Source organism: Thermobia domestica, chromosome 6 (genome assembly GCF_964235325.1).
Source record: "Thermobia domestica chromosome 6, izTheDome1.hap1.1, whole genome shotgun sequence".
NCBI lineage: Eukaryota > Metazoa > Arthropoda > Insecta > Zygentoma > Lepismatidae > Thermobia > Thermobia domestica.
In genome coordinates this window covers 38,872,260-38,887,738 of record NC_137459.1, presented here as the reverse complement: position 1 = coordinate 38,887,738, position 15,479 = coordinate 38,872,260, and the positions used below count along the sequence as shown (strand labels likewise).

The 15,479-nt window shown below is 35.7% G+C and overlaps 1 protein-coding gene across 1 annotated transcript in view; it reads right to left on the bottom strand.

Annotated features, from left to right (window-relative positions):
- LOC145687950 (uncharacterized) overlaps window positions 1–9,651 on the bottom strand; it is a 70,415-nt gene extending 60,764 nt beyond the window's left edge. Inside the window, exon 1 of the mRNA XM_081761543.1 lies at window positions 9,396–9,651. The gene's annotated coding sequence lies outside the window, so the exon portion shown is untranslated. The remainder of the gene's footprint in view (window positions 1–9,395) is intronic.
- Between the last annotated feature and the right edge of the window lie 5,828 nt (window positions 9,652–15,479).

The window sequence follows — 15,479 nt, the reverse complement described above, 5'->3', positions numbered from 1 at the left end:
AGTTCTACGAAGGAAGAATGGTGACGGGACTGAAAGTTGTGTTCACACTTTAAGGTGTTTCCCAATTCTAACTCATGACCCACCGTAAAGTAGTCCCTAACGCTCTCGCCTTCGTTGCAAGCGGTCCCGGGTTCGATTCCCGGTGGGGGCAGTCGGTTGAAAGTGTAAAAAGCTTTTACAGCTCAGCCATCATGAATGAGGTTTCCCCTCATAGACACTAGGCAAATGCCGGGGTAGTACCTAACATATATAGGTCCCAGGACGTTTTCTTCCTTCCCTTTCCCCGGATAGTGTGCTCGCCGAGGGACGTCATCCCTCAAAAGTGACGGACTAACTTGGCCATAGATGCCGAAAGCCCAGAAATCTGTCTTAAATCCAATTCTAACTCTTCCACATGGTACTCGTTTGACCTGTGAATCAAGTAGCAAAATTGGTATCCCATGAGGGGATGTTTTATACCATTATACAACCTGTAGATTCTCTGTAAACTAGAAGTCAGGTAACTGTCAATAAATTTTGTTATTCAAATTGAACCTAGAGGTCTAATTTTGTAATTCAGTAGCAGATCTCTTTTCTTAGATCGTGTCTTAAGTTTTAAGATAACAAAACATTTAGAAAATCAAAACTCTAGCATCTGTACGCAAAATTAAGCATTCATGTTGCCGTTGACTGATACAGTCTGTTTCAAGACTCTTTTTAACTTATTACTGAAGACTTCATGGCTCGAAAGAACAAAACGTGTCATATAAGGTTTAGAGGCATTATAGATGACAATATCATATTTTTTAAATTCTAAAATTTCGCTACACATCGTTGGAAATCACTGCCTTCAAAGACTCTTATAGCATGACGACAAGCACTCATTGAAACGTATAAGGACAAGTTTATAAAAACGGGTGCTTAGGGTGAGTTCAGTCTCATTAATATTAAACATGCATCCTATAAGTAGTAACAAGTAACAAATATAAAAGAAGGTTATAGTCTATAAGTCGCTCATTGAGAAAGGTGAAAGCAGTCAATAACGGTTCCAAAATCGGATTCTCCACATGAACTAACTTGCTATTTACTTATAAATATGTATATATACACACCTTAATTTATTTCTAAGTGAGCGGCACCCTCTGGTTGCGTATTAGCAGCCAGTACGTATTCACATTTGCGTTTTGTGCTAATTTTTAACGACAGCAAAAGAGAGAGTTCATACGCGACATGTAAGGAATCCTGCCACTCTACTCAGTCTCTTGACACTCCGGTTGGTCACAATTTACAAATGCTACGCTATTTCTAGTGTAGCATAAAAGTCGATGGTAAGTTAAAAAACAAACAAATAAACAATAAATAAATAAATCCTCAGTGTCTAGCTGTCCATTTTTATCCTAATATATGAAATATTTTTTCTATATAAAGTAACAGTTATGTTGTTTGCTACGAATGGAATAACACACCAACCTCAGTAAAACATTATGATCGCTGTTTTCAATAATAGAAATTTTTGTAACTATTAGTTCTCCCTAATGAATGTTTTAATTTTTTAGTATTTATTCTGCGAACTTTTTGAATTGTCTACGCTGTAACTGTAGGATTACTGAATATATTCGTATTTGCGTACCGCATCATACTTGAATGTTCTATCACTTTAAGGTGAACGTATTTCCGTTCCGTGTTGAGTGTTTTGAATTTGTTTCACGTTGACTTCACTCAGCACATTCGTTACTAAAAAACCTCTTCTGGAAAGGTCCCTCCATATAAGAGAACTACCGCACAAACTTAGACTTGCACACAGAACAAATTGTAGAAACTGGCACAAGGCTTTATCACGTTAGTAATTCTTGGACAGTGGCTACATGGTTCGTCCTGCTTGTATTCTTTGGAAACTGGATAGAAGCCTTGCCACACACATTTTTAAACACTGTTCGAGAATAGCCTTGTTAGTGCTACTTGATTTAATCCTTGGGTATGGAAGCTTAGGATCGTATCCATAAAGCATAAGTTAGCTTCAAAGCAGGGTGGGAAAAATCATGATTTCTTTTTAAAAAATCATTTTCGTTGATTTTTTTTATTTAAATCGATTTTTTTGATTTAAATCAAATCTTTCTTCTCGTATAATACAAGTCGCGAACTGAAGAAAAAGCATTAGGAGTTAGTATTAAATGCTAATTATGCCATTTAAGTGAAAGTATTGGGATTGAATTTTGAATTATCCCCAATCGTTAACCTATATCAATCCCAAAGAATGTTTCTTAACCCTTTTAAATTATAGCTCTTTTCAAAGGTAAATTATAGACTTTCAGTCAAGCAGCTACAGCATCATCTCTATTCATCCTAGGATCATGGTACTTACATCACTCTCCTTAGAATAGAACAGCTTTTGAAACGGTAACATTCACATTTCCCTATCATGTCCCTGAAGCGGAAAATTTTGAGAGTAATCGGCATTTTTTTAAACTTTTTTTTTTAAATTTTTGATCCCCTCTGGATTTCCCTGTGTTAACGCACAGATCTCAAAATCAACTGGGAAATACTAAGGGGTGTACTAAATGTGTGTACAAAATTTCAAGCTTCTATCTTGAGTAGTAAGGGTAAGGAAACTATTTAACAATGAGCTAAGAACATCCCCACAATGCCCCAGATGACCCGGATGTAATATAAAAATGTCCTCAGACATCCCTATTTATCCTAGGATCATGATTTGTACATTATTCTCTTCAGAATAAAACAAATTTTCAAACGGTACCCTTCAAATGTTTCCATCGTGTGTCTGGGGCGGATAAATCACGAAAAAAGGAATTTTCTGTTAAAAATATTTTTAAAAAAAATTCTTACCTCTGTGGACCCCTCCCCTGTTTTAAGACAGAGATCTGAAACAAATCTGAAAAATGCTGAGGAGTGCACTGAGTAAATGTGCAAAAGTAAGCCCGCGAAAAATAGTATTCCCCAAATACCCCAGATTCCCGTATAAAACAGGATCTCAGGTAACAGTTTCCTGAGACATCCCTATTTATCCTAGAAGCATAGTACATATATCATTTTCTTCAGAATAGAACAGCCTTTCAAACGGTACCATTCATATGTCTCCATCTGAGACGGAAGAATCACGTAAAAAGCTATTTTTTGTTAAAAATATCCTTTTTTAAAAAACATTTTTGCCCTTCTGAAACCCACTGTTTCCACACAGAGATGTGAAAACATCTGAAAATTATTAAGGGGTGCGCTGAACGCGTGTGCAAAATTTCAGTCTTCTGAATGCAAAATGTAAGCCGCCAAAACACAATAATACGCATAACAAAAAATATCTTTTTAAATTTATGACGTCATCACATACTATGCCTCAACGCAGAAAGGCGTGAAAACATATGTAACGTGTTCTAAAATGCCTCCAGTCTTGAAGAAAACGAAGCAAAAAGCCTTATTGGTACTTTTTTAATCGAGGAATGAAGATTCTACCCTATCACCTAAAAATAGATGATATAATTTAAAAGGTTAAGCATTAAGGAAAAAGTACAACAACGTTTATCAAAATGACACTTTCTTTCTCAATAGCTACTGATATTTGGCAAGGGCATATTTTAAAAAACTCAGAACTAGCTTGCCGCATGAAATACACAAATTTCGACTAAAGCTATAAAATTAACAAAAAAATGGAGGGGATAGGACCCCTTTAAATACGCCCTATTATCTAGGAACAAACAGACACACACAAAAAGAATTTTTTATATTAAATATCGATGGTGATTTCTCCGTTGGAATAGTTAACGATTATAAAACCCAAACCCAATGTTACGAAAAGAATAAAGCAGGATTGCTCCGTTACCTGTTCAAAACGGGATTTTCCCTAATCATCCCCTGCATGACACTTATTTTCATACTATACTGTACATTTGAGTCTCATTGTATTATGGTTATTAACTTCCATAATCGAAATAACAGAACATAAACGGGATTTTACTTATTTTCACTTTAAATTAATTTATTTCGGAATTAGATCTAAATCAACGAATTTTATTAAAAAAATCAAGTGATTTAAATCTTGATTTATATCGTGATTTAAATCAATCCACCCTGCTTCAAAGCTATCTTTTGAGGTCACTGTAAAAACCTTTGCAGCCAAAGGAGCACGCATAATTGAAATTTAGTTCCAGCTTTTTGTGCTTTAATTTAACTTACATCGATTTAAGAGATTTGCAAAATGTCCAAGCACAATACTCGAGACAACAACTTAACTGTTTGTCATAACTAAATATTCTATTCTAAAGCAACACTATTGATTCATTCTACACATATGCACTTCCCGATATAATTCCAAAAAACATTGTGATTTGCAATTATCATAAGGCTAAAACAATATGTGAAGCATGCTACTCTCAGATCATTTAGCAATCAAATAATAATTAGTTTGCTGTTTTATCTCGTACTCAAGTTTAAATTATGTACTACAATTTTGAAGTCAAGCTTTACCACTGTACAAAACATGGAATAGGAGAATTAGTGTGTGATGCCAATGTCAGGTATAGTCAGGGAGCGTTTTGGTTTGTTAGTCAGGGAGCGTAGAGGCGAGTTCTTGTCCCGGACAACAACTAGCCTACCTGCGTCGCTGTCAATGATGACACTTGACATAGTAAACTTAGATAAAAACAAAAATTGAATATTACCTTGTACTAATTATGACCAACTGAAAATTGTGAGCGTTAGTAAAAGTTAAATATGAATTCAGGATGCAAAATTGACAGGATATGGAAAGTTATCGACCAGTGCTGTTTAAGACCAATCATCACTATCTCGCTTTCAAACCATCCGTTATCACTGTGCAAAGTTTCCTTAATATACATCTGTCTCGGACTAGTTTAAGCAAAAAAATAAATAAATAAAATAAAATAAGATAAAAAATAAATAAATCCATCTGCTAGTGCCAACTTTCTGAAAGTTTTTCGCTTCTCATTCCTGAAAGACATGACTGATCATTACCATCTCTTTAAAATCATATACGCCATAACTATTATCAGCGTGATTTAGCGATTCTACCCCAGCCAGTCTTAGAAAAATCAATGCTAATATATGGGACACATCTCGAATACTATTTCCCAAACAATATCGTAGCTTCCAAGAAATGCGTAAGTGAACACACAAGAATTCCGTTCAACGAAAATTCTTCGGATTTATAACATTATGATTTATTTATTTTCTAAGCTTTCACATAACACCGCTGCTTACTACGATATCACATACGACATCGCTGTAGCAGCAATTTGACTTTCTTTGTACGTGATGATTTCAAATGATGGAAAATATCACTTTCGCAACAATCTGCCTGAAGGTACCAACTAACGAACTACACACAAGATACTAGTGGCTTACATAAACTGAACCTATAGCCAGTGCGCAGAACTTGTGCGTTTCTCTGGAAAAGTTCTTTTAAAGATTCTACAGAACTACAGCGAAATCTGAAGTCTTAAATAAATGTTTCTTACTGGCTAAGTATCTGAAACTTGCAAAGATATGGGCTCAATCCCGGGTGGAAATGCGCGTAGTATGGATCTTACATTTTGCCGTAAGCTCACGCTTACCATAACCTCAGTGATAAAACTGGACGCAAACATACAAATAAACAATCAATAAACATATAAATAAATATCAGATGTAGATGATCACTTATCGTGTACATGAGCAATACTTAGACAGAAAGGAAAGTGCAAGGTCAATTTGCACTTCGAGAAACAAAGTACACTGACGTAAACCTTGTGCTAAAAATTGTTACAAGGTCCATTTCCCGGTTACTAAACTAACTTATGCCCCCTGAAATCAATCTCAAACATTAAACATTGCTTCCGTTTAGTACAAATTATCACATGCTTTCGGAAATATTCGCTCTGTGTAGGTGTACCAGTAATGTTACAATGTTTTATACAATGAATGCCATCAACGATTATCAAAATACCATCTCCATCTAGTAACTGTAAGGACTCTTTTTTTCTTCTTCTTCTTTATTGTATAGGTTACCAATGGGAACAACAAAGTGCTAATAGAAATACAAAATAGGGAAGTTTCAAAGATCTGGAGAAAAACTTCAAATTCCTCCAAAAACATACATTCGTAAGTATTTTGTAACATGTTGTATTATACTCTCTTTTATATATATAAGAAAAGTAATGTACGTACCTGGTGTAATACTTGTATTAAAGGACAATGATTACTTATTCTGCAGGAGAATCTGAAGTCTTCAAGTTACTGTGGACCAGAAAGAGGCTCCAGATATTCCTGCAGAACCAGAAATTATTGTATTCTCATTCAAATAATTAATACACCAGGTACGTACATTATTTATATACACGTATGTTTTAACTCGCAGTTGTGCCCTCACGGTTAGTTTCACATTAGATTAAACGAAGGTCAGTACTTCAACACTCATTCGATGGTAAGTTCTGGTAAGCCCCGCCACACCAAACTTATGTACTAAGTAAAAGAAACCAAACTTAACCTGTTCGTAAGTAATTACGTGCTAGTCAAGTTTTGGCACACCACACTTTGCAAAATTTACAGGTAAAATTCAATACTCTGCATAGAAAGACATACTTATTAGATACAAATTTCTACAGTCGATGGAAATAAACACAAAGTAATACACCGGTACTTTAGGTTTACAAGTATAGAGTTACTAGTGTAAAATCATTACAAGCGCTGTACGGTGGATACAGTAAGTGAAAAATTGACTTTATTTGATATTACTTCCCATCGGCGGTATATTTCTGCACAGTGTACAGAAGTTGCATTTTATGTTTACAAGTGGAGTGTTACTGGGGTGAAACCAAGACAAAGTCCTACTGAAAGTCACATCATTGTCAAAACGAAGTTGTTTTCACTACCCACTGTCGTTGACGCGCCTGTTATGTGCGAATGCAGCCCCGTGCGAGGCCACCAGCTTAGATCTTCTCTGACTCGAATAGATAGTATTCGTGCTTCTTAGTGGTCACTCAGCATAATTGGTTGTGTTTATCGCACTGTAGTTTTTATGCCATTTATCCTGACGCCGTACATATGCGTATATCGTAAAAGTATAGTTAATTTGGAGTATGTTTAGTACAAGGGGTCCAGAAGCACGTAAAAAACACAAAATTTACAGGAGAAATGAATGATGCAAGTACTTAGACGTAACATACCGTAACCAAATCTAACCTAACATAAACTAACTTAAGCTAACCTAAACTAACCTAATACAGTGAAACCTCTCTAAAGCGGACAGCCGTGAGGAATCAAAAATTGTCCGCTATAGAGAGGTGTCCGCCTTAGAGAGGTTTCAATATCTTCTTACGTCAATTAGTAAAAGGTATTGTGCAATTAGAAAAAATATTTTTGCATGAATCATGTATTTACGAATATTACCAAAATGTTACTGTACCTGCATTATCTTGTGCCATCCAATACTCTATGTTCGAGACACAACATGGAAACAAGATGTTATAGTTCCCTGCACTTTACACTTATTGCTACTTACTACGTTTTCGGTGTATTGCTTTAATTTGTGAGTTAATTGCAGTCCAGTAATGACTTATGAGACAATATGCGTACCCGCGGCCAAAAAATACCAAACTTGTCGTTTGCTTAGATAGAGATTCCAGCGGACAGTAGAATGACTTATCATCCCAAACGGCGGGGAACTGTCAATCACTTTTGTATCTAAAACAGGTTGGGTGAGAGTAGAATGCAAGCAAAGAACATGAGGATGTTGTTAAACGGAGACTTTTCCTCTTGAGCAGACAGTTGAAGAGGCAAAATGTAGTCACACCCCATGTGCTTCCTTGCTGACACACGTATGCATCACAAAAAAGGTACTATTTTTTACTGTAGTTTTCAACTTGTTTCTAGAGAAAGTGGCCGTAATACGGAGGTAAATAATACCTATAAAGACAGGAAAGACTGTCCGTGCCCGTACTAGAGAGTGTCCGCTTTAGAGAGGTTTGCCAATGTGCTTTTTCCTATTACAGTGTTTGGGGATTACAAAATATGTTCGTTATGGGAGGTGTCCGTCAGTAGAGGTTTCATTGTATTAGTAGAAATAAGCGAAATTCTATATGTTTTTGGAAAATTATGCGGGACACCTACACTAATATAACGTAAACTAAACTAACCTAACCTAATCTACCCTAAACTAACCGAATGTGAACAAAAAATACCAAAATTGTAACATTTTTTAGAGAAAAGAACTGGACCCCTTTTGCTAAACATAGGCCGTTAATTTTTCAACAATTGCTTTTGGTGGTCCCTTTGAACTTTATCTATGCTAAATGGGATAATGTCACGTCGCACAGCGCAAACTGTTTGGAGATCAGTAAGAAGGAAATTAGTGAAGGAACTATACCTTTCCAATAATTATATCTAGTGGTGTGCCAAACTTGAACTCCACGAGCAATCATTGTAGTGTTGAAAAACTGGCGGAGCTTAATGAATGTCCAAGCAACAACAGCTTTTGTTAATCAGCTCACCAATCTATATTAATATGGAAAACTATCTCTCAATATTTTAAAATGAAATATATCAATTTTACTTCCCACGGTTGTGTCGTATAGGTTAACGAAGTCGGTAATGATGAGAAATGAGTGAAGGAACCGCAAGAAAATATATGCACATAACTGTTTACCACAAAGTTACTGGACCCCCCTCAAACTTACTTGGAGTTCCTCTAACAACTTCACATATTAGTGCACTTCGCGCAGTCCAGTTCTATTTGCGAATGACAAGACCACGAAGAAAATAAATGAACAAAAATTCTCAGTAGAGCAAGTTTTGCCATGCCTTTACACTTCCAGGCACCAAAGTATGATGCGCCCTTGTACTTCATACAAATATTCAAGAAACACTCCTACTATAGGTCTACATCGCAATTCCAACGTACTCTGAGGTAGACACTGAAAGCTTTCATCTCCTGCCGATATTAAATAAAACAAAAACATTGCTGTTAGTTTTACCCGTATACTTATTATTCAACTTCAGATACCAAGCAAAACCTGAATTAAATGTATCTCCGGCTTTTATGCCTAGTCAATACATGCTCGTAGGGCAATTCAGTACCTATCTCAACCTCTGGGATTTACTTTAAAATTTCTATTTAAGGATGACACAAATTTCAATGTACGTATATAGTTCATGTGAATCATCATAGAATGCGATATTATTTATCTTCTAGTGTAGACATGCAGTTTAACAATCATGATATTTACACTTCCTTTTGGGAAGGTGAACTTTCAAGATATTCGTTCACCAGTACTGACATCCATAGCGCCTACGTAAATTATAACCGAAAGTAAGTTCAATTCACACATTCCCTAATATTAACTCCCGTGTCTATTTTATAGCCAAAACAGGAGCTACTCAAACTTTCAAACGCGTAGACGGTTATTCCTTACCTCAAGATATATACAACATCCACAGCTGTCACTTTCTCACTCAGCTTAAGTCTCCTCGTAAATTATACACATTCCTCTCACAATAGCACGGCGAACAACACATATAAGCCCAAACAAGACGCAAGAATGTTGCCAATAGGAAATTTATAGACACTAGCACGCTCTTATAATAATCACACTATGCTAGCACGAAAGCAAAAATTTTGCACTTTCGCGGCCACTTGTTGTTTTTCGTCTGCCATAGACTAAAAACAAAGGAGAGACTATCATAAGATGATGAAACAATACACAATCGGGTCGCAGCCATTCAGTTATGTCGACTAAATCACAAAAATTTTTTTCTGTAAGACTTCATTAGGAAAGCAGTTATTATTGATTAGAGATCTGCAGTAAACTGCAAGAGAAAGAAAAACTGTATTGTATGGACGAACTGAATTGCATCATTCCGAAGAGTTTGTTACTAGTATAAATTATTAATTGAATAAGAAAGTGGGGCGGAACAAACAAAATTGTTATATCACATAAAGGAACGCACTAGTAACAAAATTGTCAAAATGTAGATGATGTTTACACATAAAAAAATTGATATAAAACAGAATGGATTCCAAGTTACCTATTTTCGAAGCAGCAACCACGCTGAACTGGAAAGAGGCTAAATTAGTGTTGCTAACACATGACTCTGTGGTTGTTATACTTATAAAGTGTGAAAAACGTAAATAATAATAATAATAATAATAATAATAATAATAATAATAATAATAATAATAATAATAATAATAATAATAATAATAATAATAATAATATAGAAAAAGAAAAGTTTTATTCTCTGAAGAACCGTACACTAATATTTCATGTGGAATCGCTATAGTGTTTTAACATCGGTAATGTTTTCTTTTATTGTACCCAGACACGTTTGTTTAACGCTTTTGAATTATACACCGCGCAGGTCAAGCTCAGGCACGCAACTCGAAATAATTGTTGAAAAATTATAATCCTTGCATAAATTTCCTTCTTGATGTCCTCCAAAACCTTGTACTGGACGATATGATAAATTCATATCGGCCATATGCCACAAAAATTATAGTGCAAAAAGTACAAACCAACCGGTGCTAGTTGGCCACTAAAAGGACGAAAGATCTCTAACTCAGGGCAGGATAAAGCTTTTGGGTTGGAGCAGGGGTGTCTCTGAAGTTAGGTGGCGCGTCAGAGACCGCAGACATACACATATGCAATGATAATTAAAACATACGGATTTTCGCAATGATAAGAGTTCTTATAGCACTTGAAATCGTTTCACATTATTAACACTACACTCGTAAACACAAAATATATCTTTTATACACTAAACAGAAATATTTTGTTGGGGAAAGAATAGTATCCAATACAGTCGTCTTTCATATACATCCACTTGTTTTAACTGTTGTAAAGTATTTGTAATGAATTTACACTATTAACCCTACACTTGCAAACATAAAATAAAGATGTATTACTTACTATTTAATTTTCCCCATGCAAAAATGTTTTCCTTATAAAAATGCCTTTCCATTCAGAGTATTAACTTTTACCTGTTAATCTTGTGAAATGTGATGCGCCTGACAAAATAGAAAAAAGAAAATAATAGATTTATTAATAATCGAAACTCAAGATATCACGTTAAAAATCCAAACAAATGTCGTCACTTTTCGTTTGTGTTTGAACTATGAAAAAGACAATTTGTCATAAAGTTTAATTTAATTTGACCGTTTGCTTAAAAGTAAAATGTTGCTACAAAATTTCAGCAAGACCGTACATTATGCGTACGTTTAAGGATTCGAAACAATAGCCGTACAAGTAAATCAAAATACCTTATTTGTACGGTCAAGGCCATATGTCCGACAACGTTGCTCGAGACCGCAGGACACATGTCAAGAATACACACATATACAGGAGAATACATATAACGAGCAAGTTCTTATATAAGGTAAACACCCCAGTCATCGACACTATTAAGAGCACTTTTGACATAATATGTTGTAGATGGAAGAGAATTGTAGTATTCTTGTTGTTTCGTAGTGGTATGGATAGTGTACACTTGCGTCTATTAAATCGTAGTCATCACTTCTATAGAAAACGAGTAGAATGTACAATGTGACTTGTTCTTGTAACCCTATTTTTGCAACCAGTAATGGATATTTAAAAAGTTGATGCCCCAGTTATAGACATACAAGAGAAATAAGCAACTTTTGACGTCAACGTTTGAATTGTAATTTAATACGTAACCAGTATTTGTGCGTAGGATTTTTATTTTGCATCAGGGGTAAAACGTAAAAGTGAGGGGGAACGCTGAGGGACATCGTGCCCGAATTCTAGAAAATATATATGGCGTCCACCCGCTTTCTAAAAATTACAATGGGGAAGATAAACACAGGGAACGGCTTGAAGCCATGCGCCCCCTTTCCTTTCCAGATCCACTTTTACCCTTGTTTTGAAAAACGTTATGCAAAAACAGTAATTGTGCGAAAACTAAAAGAGCCCAATGTTCATAAGAAATTGCATGCGTTTATGAACAATTGGTGAAAATAAATACTTTTGTTATTTTAAAAAAGAGTAAACAATAAAGCAAAAGGCTATTCTGAAAGGTACCGGTACCATTTTCCGATACAAACGCAAAAAAAGAAAAGTTCTCTGTTTTGCATGTCGCTTTCCTTCCCTCTTCAACTCTATCACACGTTTTCTCTAACTTCTGCTGAATTCTGCTTTTTTTTAAAGTTTCGATTCGAGTCGGTATTGTTGAAATGTAACAGCTGCTTGAATATATTCCTTTTTCTTTCTTTTGGACAACTTCGGTTTGTCCTCGGGCCAAAAGAGGGCGCTTTTTAAAGCAGCTCGAACATCATAATCACTCCATCCTGAATTCTGAGATGTAGCTGATGAGGAAGCAACTGCTGCTGGTTCTGAATTGTTGGCTTCTGTGCTTACTGAAGAGATGTTCTGTATGAAATTCCGTCATCAAAGAAGCTGCCATACAGATATCTGGATTTCTGTTTTTTCTGTAAATGCAGAAGAATGTTAGGCAGGCATGGGCATTGTTTCAGAGAATAGGAACAAAGTATTCGACGCATTATTTGCTGCTGGATTTATTGTCTGACTAGGACCCAACTCTATGAAAGATTCATCCAAATCTGCTTGTGTTGGATTTGGCAAAATATTGTCGTGGGAAGGTGCAGGAATTTCTTTGATAAGTCGAGTAACGTCATTCATATGAGATATATCTCCGGTTTCCACTAACTCGTTGAAGCTTTGAAACTTTAAATCCTTCCAAAGATAAAACAGACATGTATGCTTGATGGGTCTATTCCATGGTTGCAAGACCTCCAAACAACGTTTAAATAGTAATAGTTTTTTCTCGTGTGATTTGAGATTCAATAACGGTTACAACTGTTCTCAAGTCGCTCCTTGAAATACCATTTATTCGACATGAGACAAACATTTATTTGACATGTTTTCCTTTGAGGCCTCCTGTCGTTGGTAGGGCCCCTTCAGGAGTTTATATTTTAATTTATTTTTGGCTTTTCGGCAACTGTGACTAAACATGAGGAACGAAAATGGCGTGGGATATTGGCAAGAAGTTGTATAAAACTTATTTGTAAAATAACTACCCGGCATTTGTCCGTTGGAACTCAGACGTGGAAATAAATGGCTCAATTCGAAACCGTGATATCTAATTGGGCCGTTTGTTTGTATATCTGTTTGTGTTCCAACGGTCAAATGCCGGGATGTTATCTTACGAATGAGTCCTATACAACTTCTTGCCAATATCCCACATCCTTTCATTATCTTATTTTTAGCCAAAGTTGCGGAAAAGCCAAACATATCATTCACATTTGGACTGTTTAAGAAGCCTTACCAACGGAACGAGATCCCGTAGAAACAAGGCCAGATACAATTTTGTCCTCTTTTGACCTCTAGAATCACATCCCAAGCGTTGTAGTAGTTATTTTGAATCACCCCGTATATACGAACTGGAATGTGCGGGAAGTGTCCATAATTGGAACAAAGTTGCTGAGCTGTACCAAGTAATACACACCCACTGTTCATTACTGGTAAAGTCAAAAGCTATCAGTTTCTTTGAGCCAGTTTGTTCACATAGCTTTCGTGGTATCTTTGCAGTGGGCATTTGTGTTATTGAGACATTTTCCAATTCAATTAGTAATGGACAGAGGGTGTCCGACAATGGCTAATAGGACCTTTATCTTACCAGTCATGGACACCCCCAATATTGACGGTAGTAGTATAGCACGTAGATCTCACCAACTTGTTCCGAATTTCTCACCAAAATGGGCCTAAAATCCGCCATTTTGTACCAAAATTTACCCATGTTCCCAAAATCTCACCAAAATCGCCCTAAAATCCGCCATTTTCTACCAAAATTCGTGTACAGACCGAAATTCTCACCAAAATGCATGCAAATTTCCTTCATTCTCACAAGAATTGATCAACAGTGTAAATTTCTCACGAAAATGGATGCAAATTTCCTCTCATATGTTTTATCATATATTTTAATACAATTTATTTTAATTTATACAATTTATGCTGATTACTTACCGTTTTACCCAATCCTTTAAGAAACTTATTTCTTCCTTCCTTATTCATCCCTCAAGTGGTGAAAAAATAGCTGAAGAAACTTCAGAACATGTCCACACAAGTCTTTTTCGTTAATCTTGAACACAGTTGGTCTTGGTATTCAAGAAACTAATTCTATAGAAAGAACACACATATAATGAAAGAATGGGATGTCGTAAGGTGAGGTAACTAAAGGGGGAAGAGCACAGGAGGAGGGAAAATGGAGTAGTCTTGGTGGAGAATGTAACCATCGTGTGTGGTATTAGAAAGAAAGGATTGGAGAGAAATACTATTGTAATCGTAAGAGATGCTTCTTATGGAGATGTCACATAATTTAATCATTCTGTCATTAAAAGAAAGAAGAAAATGTCACTTAAACGTGACATATGGATGTTTGAAAATAGTCTAACCGTAGGAGGTGAGAAAAACATGTGAAATGACTTTTAGAAACATTGGAAACACAATAGGAAAGGTTAGAATTTGAAATTGACAAGCTTTTTTATAAGTCTCACGTAATTTCACTATTTTGTGAATAAAAGAAAGAAGAAAATGTCACTTAAACGTGACATATAGATGTTTGAAAATACTTTAACAGCAGGAAGGGAGAGAGACATGTTAAATAATTTAGTTTTAAAATGTTAGGTAAGAATGGCGGTGGAGGGAGAGAACCCTTTGATAGGGAGTAACGAAAGGAACATAGACATCTGTTTGTATGTGTGTGTTCCAGGGTGATGGAGGGGTGAAATGTGCTGTGCATGGAGTAAAAGACCTTGTTTAATTGGGATTGTGACTTGCACCCTATGGAGAAAGAGCAATTATTATTTTGAGGACAGAGATTTTAAGAATGAGATAGTTACGTGTCACTTTGTGAGAGTTATTACATTGCCACATACTGATGGAGCAGACAAGATTGCATGGGAACTGTACTTTTATTTTGAGCAAAGGACCACTTTAAATTGGCGTGAGACTTGTTAGGCAATAGTTAAGGACCTTGGCACCTACAGTGTAATGTGGAAAATTACTACAATAGAAAGCGAAACATTTTTGTGTAGATGAGAAAACGTGATGTTGCTCGCGAACCCCTGTATGTGCAACCCTTTTGAGTTGTTAGCATGTAAATGTGACTTGTGAAAGTTATTTGAGAAAATGTATGTGACATTTATTGTTGACGGTTGAGACCCCCTGTAATTTTGAGTTGAATGTAACTCTTTTTAGAAAAAAAAAAGATTTTTCTGGCTTGTTAGACAGAAAAATGTTCCATTTAGCATGTTTTTACCCTAATAGAATGGAAAAAGAAAGAAAAAAGCTTTTTTCTGGAAAAGATTCTTGTTAACTTTAAAGAATAGCTATTGTACGTGTTTTTGTGAAAAAACGAAAGGGTGAAAACAGACAGGTTAACCAGTATATATAAGGAAGTTTGAAATGAGACCAAATTATATAGTGTGCTTTTTAGCGTTGTGGAAACTTGACTTGTGTATTTTT